The sequence below is a fragment of the Panicum virgatum genome, chromosome 7K, assembly GCF_016808335.1.
Source record: "Panicum virgatum strain AP13 chromosome 7K, P.virgatum_v5, whole genome shotgun sequence".
In the NCBI taxonomy this organism is placed as follows: domain Eukaryota; kingdom Viridiplantae; phylum Streptophyta; class Magnoliopsida; order Poales; family Poaceae; genus Panicum; species Panicum virgatum.
In genome coordinates this window covers 8,884,471-8,903,137 of record NC_053142.1, presented here as the reverse complement: position 1 = coordinate 8,903,137, position 18,667 = coordinate 8,884,471, and the positions used below count along the sequence as shown (strand labels likewise).

General features: G+C 44.1%; 1 long non-coding RNA gene across 1 annotated transcript; it reads left to right on the top strand.

The window, feature by feature from the left end:
• The first annotated feature begins 2,953 nt into the window (after positions 1–2,953).
• Positions 2,954–4,645, top strand: LOC120639732. The gene is made up of 3 exons (XR_005661635.1): positions 2,954–3,432; positions 3,502–4,125; positions 4,424–4,645. It is a non-coding gene; the product is annotated as an uncharacterized LOC120639732 (long non-coding RNA).
• The last annotated feature ends 14,022 nt before the right edge of the window (positions 4,646–18,667 follow it).

Below are 18,667 nucleotides of genomic sequence, written 5' to 3'. Positions count from 1 at the left end.
ATTTCAAAAACGAAAATATACGGTTGAAAACACATCGATAACGATCGAAACCCATCAAAACGATATTTCAAAAATGATAAACATATCAAACAATAGAGCATATCACTAACTACATGACATCTTATATGCAAATACTAAAGATTCGATTAAGACATTAAATCCAAATATCCAACCGATACATGACGATTAACGCATAGTTGCATATGGTGTACATGACATAGTTGCATACACGATCATTAATCAAATTCAAAGATAGACACAAGCAGTAAAAGAAATTGTCTTAGAGCTAGTTGTCCAAACTGCCGCCGTAAATGACACAAGCAGTAGTGCGGTACATATCTAATTTATAACAAATTCTAAAGCACCGATTGTTCTTTGCTACGGACACCCAGCAAAAACATTCCCTGCAGAGATAACAAAACTGGTTTACCCAACAAAGTGTAGCAAGGAAAACAACTTCAAAATCAATGGCTCAAATGGCTTGCTACCTGGTTTCAACTCGATCCTACGGCAGATCTTCTTCGGATCTGCCAGCTTCAACGCGTTGAAGCCCCGCCCCACCAGTCCACCACCGCCCTCCGCACTCCCGCATCGGCGCGCAGTGCTCCGCCAGGGTTCGATTCCCACCACCTACAATTTTGCCGACAACTCCCGGCCTCCCGCTCCCCAACCCTAGCGCGAAGCCCCGCCCCACCAGTCCACCACCGCCCTCCGCACTCCCGCATCGGTGCGCAGTGCTCCGCCAGGGTTCGATTCCCACCACCTACAATTTTGCCGACAACTCCCGGCCTCCCGCTCCCCAACCCTAGCGCGCCTCGCGCCGGCCGCCGCCGTCCCCGCCGGCCGTCGCCGCGGAAGCGGAGGGCTGTTCGATTTCGACTCCAGGAAGCGGAGGCAGAAGGAAAGTGAAGCACGATCCAGCTCCAGGGGAAGGTACGGCGGCGGCGGCCCATGCGGAGGTGCTCTCTTCTTTCCCCTTCCTCTCTCCCAAGTTTTCATCCGCCCTGTCTCAAGCTCTTAGACACCCCCCCCCCCCCCCCCCGGCAAGCAACGGTGAGGCGGCGGTTGGATCTACAGGAATTGACGCTTCCTCCTGTCACTCCACCGTAAGATCCAATGTGCAGGTCGCTACCCTCTGCCTCCAATCTGCATTCTGTACAGCGATCCCTCTCCAATATGCATGGTCTTTCCTCCTTGCCTGCTCCTGCCTGGTCAGCATTAGTCTACTCTCTGATGTTGTGCTTTTGCATAATTTGTGCATGATTTTAATTCCCCTGGTACGGGACTGCAAGCCCTGTATTTCTTAGGTAGTTGCAGAGATTTCTCCTAATGCAGTCTCAAAACTCAATAATATATGCAAACTTATCTAAAAAAATTTAGAGTAAAATGCACCGTGGGCACCTGAACTTGCAGCGCTATGTCAAATAGGTCCCTGAACTTAGAAACCAGACATCTAGCCCCTCGAACTTGCAAACCCGTTCACCCTAGGTCCAGCTCGGTTTTGCATGGCTTGCATGGCACTGTGCGGCCCGGATTTGCTACAGTAATCAAGGATTTGCTACAGTTACCGCATTTTTGTTTTTTCTTTTCTAATTTATTTCGGCTGAATATTTGAAAAATCATAACTCTTCGATACGACATCGGATGAAGATAATTTTTATATGAAAATTATAGCCCTCGATGAGATATACAACTTTCTAGTTTTGAATTTTTTCATTTGACAATGTTAAGGTGCTCAAAAAAATTATATAAAATTACATCACCATAATAATCGCGTACTTTTGCTTGTCGCATTAGAAAATTAATATATTTTTTGTTTGTTGTCAAATGAAGACACTTTGTATATCAAAATTTTAACACTTTTAACGATCTAGATTCTTGTAGTTTTGAGTTTTTACATTTAAAGTTGTTAAGATGTCGATAAAATAGTATAAAGCCTCAACGTCTTTCGCGTACTTAATATGCTGTTTTATACTGTTTTATCGACATCTTAACAACTTCAAATATAAAAACTTAAAACTATAAGAATCTAGATCTTTTAGAGTGTTAAAATTTTAGTATACAAGTGTCTTCATTTGACAACAAACAGAAAAATATATTAATTTTCTAGTGCGACAAACAGAAGTACGTGATTATTATGGTGCTGTACTTTTGTATAATTTTTTGGGCAACTTAACTTCATCAAATGAAAAAACTCAAAACTAGAAAGTTGTAGATCTCATCGAGGACTATAATTTTCATATAAAAATCATCTTTATACGATGTCGTATCGAAGAGTTATGATTTTTCAAAATTCAGCTGAAATAAATTAGAAAAGGAAAAAACAAAACCACGGTACTGTAGCAAATCCGGGGTTACTGTAGCAAATCCTGGCCACACAGTGTTATGCAAGCCATGCAAAACCGGGCTGGACCTGGGGTGAACGGGTTCGCAAATTCGAGGGGCTAGATGTCCGGTTTCTAAGTTCATGGACCTATTTGACACAGCGCTGCAAGTTCTGGTGCCCACGGTGCATTTTACTCTAAATTTTATCACCAATACTGTTCTTTTAATTATGCCACTTGCGGCATTTGAAACTCGAGTATTTGCATATTAATTAGAGAAAGAGATATATATCATATTCGGTTGTTTCAGCCACTGTTTTTCTTGTATCGACTACAATGTTGAGCATTGCTGAAGGCTGTTCTTTCCCTCTTACACTGAAATTAGTAAAACGTCCTACCTCTGTGTATTTTTCTTAGAATTTAATTGATGTAGATAGTACTGATAGATATTAACTATTTGTTGCAGAGATTCTTGGCTTCTGCAATTTTATCTCACATTCTAATGAAGAGAAATCTTCATGGGCAGTTGCTGTGCAAGAGTATCTGTTGTGCAAGGCAAGTTAATTCTCTTGTGTTGGAGAACTGATAGCTTTGAACTATTTGGTGATCATTCCCAGTATTGCATGCAGGTGGAAGTCTTTGGATCTTTGAGAAAATGGCTCTGTCTATCCACAAGTGATATCGATGTAAGCATTTCCATTTCCTCCTTTTCTCTAGATTTCTAGCTTGGCATTTCACTTGCATTCCATTGTGTTTAATTGCTGGAGCATAATACTTACTTTGTTAAACAATACTATTCTGCTCTATGCTACTATGGAAATTTGCTTGGCAGTTCACATGTGTTGTCTGTAACATGTCTTCTTTTACTACAATACATGGTACAGATCTGATCAACCACTAGCATGAGTTTCACTCTCGGCTTTCGCATAGACTAAAGAGATAGTAAGTTTTAGTGATTGAAACATTCTTTTTTACAATTTATAAACTTATTTTCTGTGACCAGTATTGGTCATTAGACAGCCGCAGCCTGTAGTTTCATCACCTATTAGTTCTGGTCATACTACTGTGGCAACAGTCATTCCCATTGAAACTGAAGTTTTACGTTCAGGTCAGTCTTCTTTCTTACTTCCCATCTTTCTATCTAAGGACTACTTCACATAGCAATGCAATTCTTCAGTAAACAGATGATATCTCAAAGACTGCAATGTGAAGCTCCAACGAAGTTCTGATAAAGGTAACCTTCTGTTCAGCAATCTCCTATGATAAAGGTAACCTTCTGTTCAGCAATCTCTTATGTATATAGTGCTTTCCGTCAAACTATGATTTGAGTGAAAATAATTTTTTTGCTCCCTTTCATAATTTGGTGTGTACCAAGCGATAATTCACACATTAATGGTTTTGACACACTGATTGCTTTTAAAACAAAGTGGTGCTAGAACATGTCTCAAGAAAAGAAATTGTACTGAATTCAAGTGTATTGAGTATTAGAAAAGAAATTTCAAGTCATAGGGAGCAATGCCTGACTCATCTGTTCAACATGAGAGTGCTATAGATCATATTATTGACGTCATCAAGGAGAAAATGCTTCACTGATCTATTGAATAGGAGACTGCTAGAATGATGACATCACAAAGTAAACTCTAAATTTCTGTGGGGAAGGGTGGGGGCATCAAGGCATCGCAAGTGGGAACCTGCAAGGTGCGTCAGCTGTCGACAGTACTTTACTTCTAGTTATAATCATATTGCATCAGCAGCATCATGGATTATGTAAAATGAAGAGCAAGGACAGCTAACTCACAAGGTAATATTTGTTAATACTCCTATTAGTATTTTAATTTTTTTTAAAATAGATGATGCTTGCCTTGTAAAAATTTGATGTGACTCTTAATTTTGAAGTGTGATGATAATTACTGCTCTGATAATCCTTTTTTTCGAAACACCAAAAAGGGCAAACGAGTAGCTAATATTAAAGTGTTCTTGTAATCTCAATTTAATTATTCCATTGAATTGACATTCTACACAAAATTTGCAACCTCTTTTAAGTGCACCAAGCAAAATTTAATCATTGATGCTCATGTAGCTCCAATGCTCTTTTGTAGGACATGAGTTTGCTTGCAACAGCTGAACATGACCAATACCTTCGATAATTATGTGAACCATTTCATAACTTTGTAGTCTATTTGAAGATAGTGCCTCGTGAACTAATTGGTTGTCATTTTGTGCAACAGATATTTCATTATATTCTCTCTTTTTTTGTGAATTATTTCATTCTATGCTTGACTATGGAAATATATATTGTCTTTTGGTTGTTTTAATATGCATGGACAAAGTGTCACCTGTAGCGTTAGTACGGGCAAGCTACTTATCAATATAATAATTGTATGTTACATCTTCTTTTGGTTGTTTTAATAATTCTTATTTTGGACTGTGGATCATGTGGTGTTTTTTTGTGCTTCTGAAATGCACCCGTAGTGTTAGCACGGGCACTCTTACTAGTACTTCTTAATAGTTATCATTATCAACCACATCTCCTGCCAGTGCCATTGCTAGCTGCTTGGCTCGTCATCGCCTAGCGACCGTCTGCAATCTGAGCCGAGCGCGCCGAGCACCCGTTCGCACGCCGGCCGGCCACGGCCGAACCCCAAGGCGAGCGTCCGTGCGCACACTGTCGTGCTTGGGCCGCCATCGAGCCACGAGACGAGTGCCTGTCCACGGTCCGCCCGAGGCTCGAGCCGCGTCGCCGCCGGAGGGGGGGCAGCGGCGGATCATGGGAGAGCAGGAGGCCGGAGGGGGCGGGTCACGGGCGGGCGGGGCGGGTCACGGGAGGGCGGGACTGTGGGAGGCCCATCGGCCGGAGGGGGCAGTGGCAGATCACGGGAGGTTGGAGGGGCCGGCGGCGGGTCAAGAGAGGGTGGGATGCCGGAGGAGAGGAGCAAGCGGGGAGGAGGGGGGACGGGGGCGCGGCGCCGGCGCGCCGGCCGGGAAGTGCGAGAGCGGCAGGAGGAAGACAGGCAGTAGGGGGGGGCGGGTCACAGTCCACGGGAGGAGAGGTCTAGTGAGTGGTGTTGGGTTGGGGCGACTGGGCCGCTAGTGACAGCTCCTCAAATTCGGTATTATCGGCGGTAAAATACCGGCTAAATACGATAGTTGTTGAAAACGGTTAGAAGAGGCCGAAATCGTTTTCGTTTTCGGAAGAAAATACCGTTTTTGTTTCCATATTTTCAGTAATCGATTTCATTTCCATATAAACCAAAATCTCGATAAAATCTCAGAAACAATTCCCGGTAACAGAAAATTTCCATTTTCCTTTTCATCCCTACTCCCTCGCCTTCTCTTCCGACTGTGGAGTCCTCCCCTAGCCTTCCAACCCGAAAGCTTCTCCCTCAAAAATGGGTGGTGGAGATTGGGACCTCCAAGAGATACTCAATCCCCCTCCTAATAGAACAATAGGGGAAGTGTGGAAATTAGTTGCATAAGCTTAGAGTTAATTCACAAGATAAATCTATTAAGTCTAATTAATTTATAATTAGCATATGTTTACTGTGGCATCACTTGGGCTAATCATTGATTAATTAGGATTAATAGATTTATCTCGCGAATTAGCCCGGAGGTTACAGAATTAGTTTTTTTATTAGTCTAAGCTTAATAGTTTTAATTAGCATCTAAACATCCGATGTGATAGGACCAGAGTTTAGCCCATCGGGACCCAAACGGGCTCTAATTACATGCAGATACAACGACTGCAGCTGAAAAGACGAGAATGACGCCCCTGCTAATCAATATGAGAATCACAACCAGAGAACCTGCTGACTGGAAAACCATTCCACTCGGGGCCAACCTACATCAGCTAGCTATCAGCATGTCTACAGGTCATGTTTGAAACAGGTAAGCAATGGACTTACGGACAGGCAGCTCGCTCCAGAAATGCAAACATCATAACGCATAGACTAAAAAAAAAAGTGCTGACAGGAGTCATGCAACAAACAAGGACAACTCTGACCCAAATAAAAAAGCATTGGTGAAAATCGGTGGAGTGAACCACCAGCTAGGCAACAATTAGGCGGCAAGCCAATTATATATATATATATATATATATATATATATATATATATATATATATATATATATATATATATATATATATCTTCTCAAAGAGCAGCAGATAAAATCACAACATGCTAGCTAGTAGCATAATCGCATTGCAATTAACTAAGGTGCTCAAGGCAACATAGCAGTACCGTAGTAGCATTGATATTAACTAACCAAGGTGCTCAAGGCAACATAGCAGTACCAGAGTAGCAATGGTATTAACTAACCAAGGTGCTCAAGGCAACATAGCAGTACCATAGTAGCATTGATATTAACTAACCGAGGTGCTCAAGGCAACATAGCAGTACCATAGTAGCATTGATAATAACTAACCAAGGTGCTCAAGGCAACATAGCAGTACCATAGTAGCATTGATATTAACTAACCAAGGTGCTCAAGGGTACCATAGCAGTACCTACAGCAGCATTGATATTAACCAAGGTTCTCAAGGGCAACATTATCAACCAACATCTAGCAAAAGTACCATACTACTACCGTAACACCCCAGGGCCCTCCAAGACACAGGAGACTCTTGTCAGTTCAGAAATCGCCGGAGTCATAAGGATCGCCCCCTGGGCCCTCGTTGCCACTTAGTCCATCACTGTCATCACTAGCCGTAGGCGGATCCTGTGGGCCATAGTCATCCTCAACATCTTCATCGTCAACCACAAAAGTGTCATCATCTTCAGTGTCTGAACCTGTCTCATCAGTCATATCTGAACTCCTTGCCCGGGGTAAATCCTAGGACGGTGGTGGTCTTCAAGTGTGAATGATCCACCGGTCACATCTTCAACAAGTTGCCATGCAAGTCTATCCCTGTTATAAAGCTGTGCAGTGTGCAAACCAACCCATTCATGGTCAAACTCATAGCCTTAAAGGATCAAAGGTTCATAGTTGCTTCCTTCTGTCTGCTGCCTTTCAGATCTATCGGCCATCATGTGGTTATGTCGAAGGTAAGCCCTATCCACCAGCCTCTTGCGGTCTGACGGTTTCATAGTTATAGTATGGATCTGAAATGTACATATAGAGAAAAGGAAGTCAGTAAACTTATCTTCCTAACGGGCAAAGACATCTATGCCTATTTGCTGTTAATGGTGGGTTACTTACGCAGTCAAACATAGTCCAATTACAGTCATAGCCAGATGCTGAGCAATAAAGACCAACGATACGCCAAGCAAAACTTTTGAGCTCTCTAGCAGACCCACCATAAGCACTCCACCAATCATCTAAATGTAAGACATATTAACAATTTTATAAAAAGCTTGCAAGGAAAGATAACATTGAAGTTGCAAAAAGATATAAAGTTGTACCATTTCACATAAGCTAAAAAGGAACAGGAAATTTAAAATTGAATACAAATAGAAGTTTACTTACATGGGCTCAGGGTTGGTAAGTTCTTCCAAAAGCTAGTTTCAGTGCTATCATATTGATTAGCTTGGCCACTTACCTTGGTAATCAATTCATCATCATCAACAACCATTTTTTCAATCACATCATTAAACATCGACCGTAGACTGGAAGCATAAGCAGGATCATTTTCTTTAATGTCGAAAAATTTGTTTGGATTCAGGAATAATGCAGCCCCATATAGCTTTTGCTCCATTTGGTCTGACCAACGCAGCTCAACAATATCAATCACTTGCTTGAGTAGTCCTGGATTGCTCGCAAAAGAGTTGCTGATTTTCTTCTTAGCAAGATAGAGACCTGCGAAAACCTCTGGCATTGCTGGTCTCTCAGCCCCATAAACCATCCTCAGCAGAGCAAGAAGTGGTTCTGATGCTTTTATGCAATCTTCTACTCCATTCCAAAATGTGGTAGACAACACAATCTCACGCACATTCCTGCCTACCTGTGTGCTTGACAACTTAGACCTACTCCAATCCTCGTTAGTGAATAGACACTTCATTGCATCTCTATGCTTGTACATCCTTTCCAAAGTGAGAAACAATGTGCAATATCGAGTGGTTGCAGGTGCCACAGGATCCTTCACACCCATCTTCTCGCGCATTGCATAGAGAAATCTCGGATGCCTGTATATAAAAGTGGTGACATGCTTGGCCTGTTGAATACGCTTCTTGAACTGTTCCAACCTCCCAATGTCCTTCAACATAAGGTCCAAGCACTGGAAAGCGCAGGGGGTCCAAAACAGCGTAGGGATCCTATCCATTAGAATCTTGCATGCCTCCTTAAGGTTATGGCTGTTATCAGTGACAACATGAACAACTTTGTCCCTACCAATGCCCTGAATCCTTTCCTCTATCAAGCCTGCCAGCAAATCTGGATGATCCGATGCATAGGTAGCATCAGCGGATCCCAAGAAGAAAATCCCCTCCACGCTACCGACCATGAAACGGAGCAAGTGAAGGTTCCTCCTAGGATGGATCCAGGAATCCACCATGAGCGTGCAACCATGCCACTCCCAGGCCTTCTCATGCTTCTGCCTCCGCTCAGCCACCCAGTTCATCTCCTTCTCAAAGAGAGGCCCATTCAACTCCTCCTGACTAGGAAACACAGTTAGGTCCACACTGCCGAATGGCCTCCATCATAATATCAAAGTTCATATTGTCAATGACACTGGGAGGCAGGTCATTTTCTTGCAGGAACTTGGTCATAAGCTTGGTGAATTGGGCATGCAGTTTCTTTTTCTCCTCCGACAGCTCGGGCTGAACAAAACTAGGGGCGCGCCTCTCCCGAACAACCGCCTCGGGAGTCTTGCAAAATGTACCCAGCGTAGTTTGCTTCATCCGTGGCTGCTTCCTCTGGTAAGATGCTGCGCGAAAGTGGTGAAGTGAGGACATTTTTCCTTTCAGCTAGCTGCGCAAGAGATGAAATTTGGGTAAGCACTTGATAGCAATGAATCTTGAGTATAGATACGTGAATTCAGTTGGTACCAAGAATCCATCCATGAATAGATTAGTAGAGTAAATCGCGTGCACAGATAAACTAATTTAGTTGCTAAAATGTAGGGAGCAATCAGCTAGCTACTGATGCTGATCTCATTCTGTGTTGTCAGCAGCTGAATGTATAATAACCCCTGCCTATTCTTTGGTTTCTTTGGTTCCAAAAGGGGGAAAACCCTACTTCACCTCCCTCCAAATGCCCTTACTTCTGCCACCCGTGTGGTGTGCATGACAGATGTACAGATGCAGTGCAGAATCAATTTCTTGTAGACGGATAAATGCAATGCACCTGCTTGCTAAAAATCCATGTAAAGGTTCAATCTTGCGCACACAAAAAACGAGTTTGACCGCTAAATAAATAAATAATCGACACGCAGAATCAATCCCGTGTCGCAACAACAAAAAAGAGTTTAGTGGCTAAAACCATGGGATAAACCCGCTGGTTCCCCACGACGAATCGGCTCGAGCAAGCAAAATCGCTCGCTCCCTCGCGCACTAGAGACAGAGAGGTGGGTGCGAACCTGGAGAAGCCGCCGGTTGCCCTGGGGGGGGGGCGACTGTTGGCCTGGGCGGCGGCGACTAGGGTTCGCAATCTTTGTGCAGATTAGAATGGGAAGATGGAGGGGCGGATGGAGTGATTGATTGATTGATATCCGGGGCATGGACTGGCGGAGTGGACTGGTGGAGTGAGGGCACAAAGTTCAGCATAGTTTTCATACCAGTAAATATAAGTTATGTAAATTTTTTAGCTTATATAGACTATAATAAATAAAAATAAACGGAGGGAGGAAAAAATCGGATCTCAATATAAGGGCAGTCTCAACACTCCAACTCAGCTGATTTCTATAGTAGTAAATATGGTACCACATAGGCAAAAAAACTGATGTTGCCAGGAGAGTTAACGAAGAGAGAAAAAAATATGAAAAAACCATATCTATACAAAAACCAAGATAAAAGAAGAGATAGAGGAGAAAGGAGAGAGAAGATATATGATTAGATAGCAATTTATTTTGAAAAAAAATATTTATTGAGGATGTAGTTTCTATGTATAGTGTTTGTATGATATGGCAAGTATAGAAACTACTAGTAGTGTGTTGGATTGGGATTGCCCTAAGATCCAGTGTCGATACAAGAACCTATGCGCTGGACACTATTAAATTGTGCAATAAGTGTGAGGTGGTATCTTCATAATAAATGGAGAATAAATATGATAGGTAGAGAAGAGAGAATGAGTTTAATAGCAAACTACACCAAAATATTATGAGCTGTAGAGTGTAATTTCTAAAAGTGATGTTTTAATGATATGGCAACATAGACACTGCGCGCCTAATTCCTTCATGCGGCCCACGAGCGGGCCTTCAGAGACTGACTGCGTGGGCCCACGAGGTCGCGAGATAGTCACTACTACAGAAATCTTAACCGAGGCGGTCAAAGAGGCGGTTTTTGCGACCGCCTCGCAGCGAATGCCACTGTTAATCGTGGCATTAACCGAGGCGGTTGCAAAAACTGTCTCAGTTAATGCATCAATCGAGGCGGTTTTTTATAATACAACCGCCTTGGTTAATCAAATAAAAAAATAAAAAAAAAAGAAAAAGCCTGTGGACAGGCCCGCCAAGCCCAACCACAGGCCCGCCGAGCTCATCCACGGGGATGCCGCCGCCGCCGCGCCTCCGCTCTCTCCACCACCGGCGAACGTCGAATCCCGCCGAGCCCATCTCCGCGCCGGCCGCTGTCCTGCCGCATGTCGCCGCGCCGCGAGCCTGCCCGCCGCCGGATCCGGCCGAGGATGAAGGGGAAGAGGGCGGTGCCCGCGGCGCCAAGGCCTCGCCCGCAGAGGCCGAGGCCCCTCATGCTGGAGCCCAGCTGCTGCTGCTGCCGACCAGCGCCACCAGGAAGAACTTGGCCCGCTAGTCCTGCCGGCACCCTCGGCCGCCGGCGCCGAATCCCGCTGCCCGCATCCAACGCGCCCACCGCGTGCATTCGTGCTCAGGGCCGCCGCCGCGCCGCGCCTTCGTGCACCCGCTCGGGGCCGTCGCCGTAAGGTCGGCTGGGAGGAGGGAGTCCGAGAGAGAGAGAGAGAGAGAGAGAGAGAGAGAGAGAGAGAGAGGAGAGGAGAGGAGAGGGAGTCCGCGCCGCCGCCTCTTTGCTGCAGGAGGAGTAGGGGTGGGGAAAAATGAGGATATAGCTAGAGTTTCTGGAAAGGAAGTACATATATATGTGTTCGTAACTGGGCTTTTCGGGCTATCGGGCTGGGCCTGATTTACCGAGACGGTTGAGTTACCATGCCCGCCTCGATTAATATATTTACCGAGGCGGTTACGTTAGGATGACCACTTTGGTTAATCTATAAACCGCCTCGGTTAATCGATTTTGTGCCTCAGTTAATAAAAAACGACCACCTCGGTTAATTGCAGGCATTAACCGAGGCGGTTAGAAATCGTGTCCGCCTCCGAGGTCATTTTTAAAGGTCGCAATTAATATTTTCTTTAGTAGTGAATAGCCCCACAGGTCAGTGGGTAGGGAGGTTATTGCAGGCAGTCAGCAGCGTGCGTTGATGTGTTCGCAATCACAACACACTATTATATTTTTATCGGCAAGCAAAAAGTCTATTTTACTGACCTTAATGATTCACTTTGTATATTTAACTTCTTAAACAAAATGTTAATTTATTACTTCCTCAAACTATTTAAATTAGTTCAATCTACACCCAAATAAATATTTGTTAATTTTTTCTTTCATTGTACATTTTAAGTTTTAGGTTCAACTTTTGCTAAGTGACTATTGATGTTGTATCATATGTTACAAAAATATATAAAATTATTTTATGATTATTTTTATAGGTTGAGAACATATAATACTTCCTCCGTTTCAAATTGTAAGTCATTCCAACATTGAGTCAAATTATTTTAAGTTTGACCAAAATTATAGAAAGAATTACAAAAATTTATAACACCGAATGGATATATTATAAAAATATATTTAATAAAAAATCTAACGGTATTTATTTGGTATCATAAAGGTTGGTACTTTATTGAAAAAATTTGGTTAAACTTAAGATCCTTCGACTTTCCAAGAAAATTGGAATGACTTTCAATTTGGAATGGAGGGAGTAAAGTTTAACATTGGACATATAATGAATACTAATAATTTTTTCCTCACATAATTTATAATGTTATCTATTACCTCACAATTTGTGAACTTAAAATTCAACTTTTAGATGGAGGAACAGAACAGAAAATTTTCATTTGGGAGTGGATTAGACCAATTTAAATAGTTTGAAAGGAGTAATTTGATTCATCATTTTGTTCAGGGTTTTAAACGGACAAAGTGAATCATTGATGGAAGTAAAATAGACTTTTTCCAAATGATATTGTAGCAAGATGTCATACGCTCATGGTGCTGTGTCAAGATGCGCTTAATTAGACAAGTCAACCTTTTCTCGGCCACAAGTTATATTAGTTAAATTTGATGTGAAAGTAGGACAACACAAGATAACCCTTAACCCACCTTCGAGCTCGATTGATGTGTATTATTCGGGTCACTAGCTTATTTGCCACTACCAAAACTGATGTTGTACCGGCGAAGAAGAATTCATGGCTCTCCGGCAACCTGCACAACTTGCAATTCTCTAGAACTATGCATCTACGGAAATTTCAACAGTTTTTGTTCCATGAACTTGATGTTCAGGAATGTCAGAGATTCACCATACACGCCATTGTTTCGTATGAGCCGTTCTGTACAGCTGATCCCAGATTCTATTTTCCATTTAAAATTCTGGAGCTCGAGTTAGAACAAGCAACCCTGTACACAACATCTAGGTAAGTTTTCCACTCAAGGAATAGTCAGCAATTTTCTTTACTCAGCATGACAAAGAACTACGTATACTTACCTAATTAACACATAAAAGAAAAGCAGCGATGCTCAGCATCTACGACTACGAGCCTATGGGACAAAGCAGAGAGCTGTAAAAAGGCTAAGATGTTTACAAGCACAAGGAACCATTCAAGCTGAAATCAGGAGAACGCAGCTCAAGTTACAACCTCACCAATGACTGAAACTATAATTCAGAGCCAGCCTATAGCAGCTACATATCGTATTCCCTGCAGTTGATACTTGCTAAAAGTAACCAATGGAGCGATAGTATCTGAAGAAAGAGAGACATCTTAATGCACAGACAAAGGAAAAAAAAGTTACTGCAGCTACGTTATTAACATGGACGACTCGATTTGACAGTTTCATCGAAATAAATGGACGATGATACCGCTGAACATCAGTCCAGCGAGCACCTAGGCAACTATTAATTCTGCAGACCGATTATATGTATCTTCTTCTCACAGATGCAGATCAGAGCAGCAAAGGAAATTAACTAACATAGTAGTACCATAACAGGATTTGCCATTAAACAAGGTTCCCAAGGGAAACATAAAATGCTAACATCCACCAAAAGCACCATGGTACCATAACACCAGAGTTCTCAAAGCTAATTAGATACCATACATCACATTCTGTCAGTACCAACTATCACCATCCGTCTCAAAGGTCCTTCAAAAACTCATCCATGTCAAAAGGATCAGCCATACGTCTAGGTGGTTCCTCACTCTCATCACTAGAAGTAGGTGGATCCTGTTGGCCGTAATCATCCTCGATGTCTTCATCATCAGCCATAAAAGATCCATCGTCTTCTTCAGTGTCTGAATCTGTCTCATCTGCGATGCTTGACATGGAACCTCCATCTTCAGAATTCATCATGTCATTACTTCAAAAAAAAAAAAAAATCATCATGTCATAGAAGGATCTTCTGAGACGATAGTGGGCCTTGAGCGTGTATGATCCAGAGGTGATTTCTTCAACAAGTTTCCAAGGAAGATTATCCCTGTCATAAAGTTTAGCATACATGCCAACCCAATCATAGTCCATCTCACAGTCTTCTAGGATCAAAGGGTCAAAGTTGCTTCCTTCTGAATGCTGCCTTTCGGACCTATTAGACATCATCTGGTTGTATCGGATGTAAGCAGGATCCTCCAATTTCTTCCGCTCTAATTGTTTTATATACTCCCTCCATTCAACTATCCAAGGCCCTTTTGTTGAGGACTCAAAGACCAAGGAGGAATTAATAGAGCAAAATCAGCATTTAGTCTTTCCTCGCTAATCACCGAACGTCATTTAACTCCTCATTAATCAGTTACTCTCCACGGATCCGCTGTGCACACAGATAGCTGCACACAGGAATATATGGAGAGGGTCGGGAGCATCAGATCGCTGAGGAACGGAAGCCGAGGCACGCGTGGGAGGGATTAACGGCACGAGCGAACGACGAAGCGTCGCCCGGTGCGCGTTTTGGAGCAAAAACAGGAATAGGCCTTGCATAGATGGATTTTTCAGATTTCTTAATGGGCCTTGAATAGTTGAATAGAGGGAGTATGTAGTATTCATCTAAAATGCAGAGACAGAAACAAAGGATATAAATAAACTGCTATTTCCACTGGGATAAATAAAACATCATATGTTTGTCTTTTATTGATTCTGCTTGGGTACTTACACACTCAAACATAGTCCAATTGCGATCATAGCCAAATGAAGAACAATAAAGACCAGCGATACACCATGCGAAATTTTGGAGGTCTCCAGCTGAGCCAGCATAGGCAGTCCACCAATCATCTAAAAATTAAGACAAAACACCAAAGGAGAACTTCAATACTGATATAAACCATACAAATTTTGCAAAAAGCACAAAAGGAAAACAAAGCTTGAAATCTAATAAAGATAGAAGTTTACTTACATGGACTCTTTCTCTTTCGCTGCAGCATTGGTAGTTTCTTTCCAAAGCAACCTCCGGCGTTCTCACATTGATTAGCTAGGTCGCTTACCTTGGCAATCAAATCATCATCATCGGTGATCATTTTCTCAATCACATCATTGAACATCTCCCGAAGTCTTGAGGCATATGCACGATCATTTTCCTTAATGTCAAAATATTTGTTTGGATTCAGAAACAATGCAGCTTCATATAGTTTTTGCCCCGTTTGGTCTGCCCAACGCCGGTGAACAATATCCATTACTTTCTTCAGTATTCCAAGACTGCTTGCAAAGGAGTCACTGATTTTCTTCTTAGCAAGATCCAGACATGCAAAAACCTCTGGCATTGCTGGCCTCACACCACCATAGACAATCCTTAACACAGCAAAAAGTGGTTATGATGTTTTCATGCAATCTTCTACTCCATTCCAGAATGTGGGTGAAAACACAATTTCTCGCACTTTTGCCCCTGTTTCTGTGCTTGACAATTTAGACCTACTCCAGTCCTCATTACTGAACAGACACTTCATTACATCTCTGTGCTTGTACATCCTCTCCAAAGTTAGGAACTGTCATGGGTATTGGGCACAGGATGGCCCAGCCTGGGCTAGCGTGAACAGTACCCGCGGTACTGTAGCGCTCATCTAGTTTAGGAAAGATTAGGTTAGATTAGATTGGTTTCTTAAGGGTCAAGTTAGGGTTTCTTAAGGGTCAAGTCAGCCCATCTATATAAGGATGAGATTGTATCTCTTTTAATCAAGCAATAAGATCAATCTACTCCCAACCTCCTAATCTCCAACAAGCATAGGGCAGAGAGGACTTGATCTTCTCCCTCTGTTGTCAACTATCGGCTAGGGTTTACCCCCTTAGCCACTACATTGGTATCAGACGACCAGGTGATCTGTCAGACATGACCGACGGGAAGCTGGCTGCTCTACATTCATCGTCCTTGGAAGCCATCGGGGAGGCCAGAGTTCTTTGTCGTGACCTTTGTCGTGACATCCATACTTTACTGGAGGAGATGCAAAGTAAGCTCAACGAGATGTACTCTCCAGCCCCGGCGCTGCCGCCGCCGCCAAAACCTGCATCACCGGACCCGGCGTCTTCTACCCCGGTGACCCCAGCAGTTCCGCTGGCGCCCTCTCACACAGCGGCGGTGCGCTTACAAGCAGCGGCGCGTGGACTCTTGGCACGACTGCGGGTGCAGTCTCTCCGTAGGGAGACGCGCCTAGCTATTGTCTCCAGGGCCATCTCGTGGCCATTATCGGAGGAGCAGGCAGCGGTGCGCCTACCGACAGTAGGGAGAGGGTTCCTTGTCCAGCGGGTGGTGCGAAAGATGCGTATGCTGCTCAGCTTGTTGCGGCAGTGCGCGTTCAACTACTCGGGCTCGCCTACACACCCTGCGGCTCCAATTGAAGTAGAGGTCCAGGTATGGGGCCTCCCGGCGCGGCGAATGACCAGCGCAACGCAGCAGCACGCACCGACGACGGTGGTCGTCTCAGTTGTTCTTGCACACGCCTTAGTGGTGCCCAGCACAGTACTGAAAGGCCCTTGTTTGGTTTTGGTAATTGAGTGACAACTTAGGTTGACTAATAAGTGTTTATGTTGAGATACACAGGTGATTAGTCCACACAAAGACACTAGTATGAGCAACATGTGCCATGGAGGAGAAATGGCTAAGGGTTGATGCTATGCTCATATAGTGAGATGGAGGAACTCATTACATATGAGACATGACATGGAGTCATGTGACCAAAGTGGAGAAGATCAAGACAAGGCTTGGCTTGATGGATCGGTTGCAATGGTGAAGGGCAAGTCAAGGCTTTGAAGCGAGGGACCACGTGGCGGTGAAGCTTGAGCAAGACTTGGTACCGATAGACCAAGGTAACGGTGAAGAGCGAGCAAGGTCAAGATCGATGGACCAAAGAAGTCATGTGATGATATGGAGTGGATCATATCATTCAAGAAAGATCAAACCAAGTGTTGACTTATGATGATGATCAAAAGGCTTGATGGAGTTTGGTGCTTGTGTGGCATCAATATTTGGGAAGATGAAATGGAATACGCAAGGCAAAGGTATGACTTGTAGGGCATTTCATTTCACCGGTCAAAGGTTGTGTAGAGAAGTGCATGACCGGATTTAGGATAGATGGCCGTACTATTAAGAGGGGCAAACTTGTTTGCATATCGGTCATCTAGTGCCACTTGAGCGATCTAACATTGCGTTGTTGCTAGGATCGAGTGGCATGGTGAGAACAAGTGAAAATCCTTTGAAAATGATTGTGAAATGCTAACACACATGCACATGGTGTTGTTCACGTGATGGTGTTGGCAAATTTACAAAGGAGAAGGTGTTGGAGTTGATGTTGATCAACTTATGGGAAAAAGAAATGATGGGCAGACGGTCCGGCCCTGTTGGGTGGACGGTCCGCCAGTATAATTCACTTTTGTCCAGAGAGGTTGCAGCTCTGTTTGGGCTTGAAGGCCGTACTGCGGATGGTCTGCCCCTGGGGTGAGGACAGTCTGCAGGTGTTTTAAAGAAATTGTCCAGAGAGGTTGTTTCTCTAGCTTGGGCTGAAAGGTTGGACTGCGGACATTCCGGCCCAGCGGCGCGGACAGTCCGCAGGTCACTTAACAAATTGACCAGAGACGTCTTGGGTCTCTGGTGGGAGTTGAGGTAGAAGGGCGGACGGTCCGCCCATGGGTTGTGGATAGTCCGCAGGTCATTTGAGAAAATGACCAGAGACGGTTTCGCTTCTAGTGGGTTGCACGAAGTGAAGGGCGGACGGTCCTCCCAGGGTGCGGATGGTCTGCCCCTCAAACTTTCAGTTTTTCCAGAGGCGCTGCCTCTCTGAGTGATTCAGAGTGTCTGAACGACGGACGGTCCGCCCATAGGGCGCGGACAGTCCGCGAAGGGCTCTAATGGTCGACTCTGACACATAATCATTGCAGATCTAGCCATTGGGTTTGAATGGCGGATAGTCTGGTTTTTGTGAGGCGGACAGTCCGCGAAAACTCTGTTTTGACGGGTTTTTGAGGTAACGGCTAGTTTGGGGCCTCCCTCTATAAATAGAGGGTGTGGCCGGCCATTCGAGGTGGCTGAGCACCTTGGGGACTTGGTGTCCATGTGTGAGAGTGCTTGAGAGCCCTCCAACTCACTTGTGTTAGTGCTAATCATATTCGCTAAGTGAGAGAGCGATTCTAGTGTGTTGCATTGAGAGATTGTAAGAGTGTGGCACTAGGTGATCGTGTTGCAAGCCGGTGTGCTTGTTACTCTTGGAGGTTGCCACCTCCTAGATGGCTTTGTGGCAAGAGGCTCCGTTGAAGCCCGCAAGAAGAATGTGCGGTGCTCCGGAGAAGAGATTGTGAGAGGTATTGTGCTCACCCCGCGGGAGCCGCGAAGAGCAACTCTAGTTGAGCGAGATGTGAAGAGTAACAAGTGGTCTGGCCGGATCATGTGCTAGAGCTTGGCGTGAGCACTCCACGTGGGAGAGTGTGACTTGAGAGTCACCACTAGCAAGAGGATCGGCGGCAACCTTGGAGCTTGTCTCAACGGGG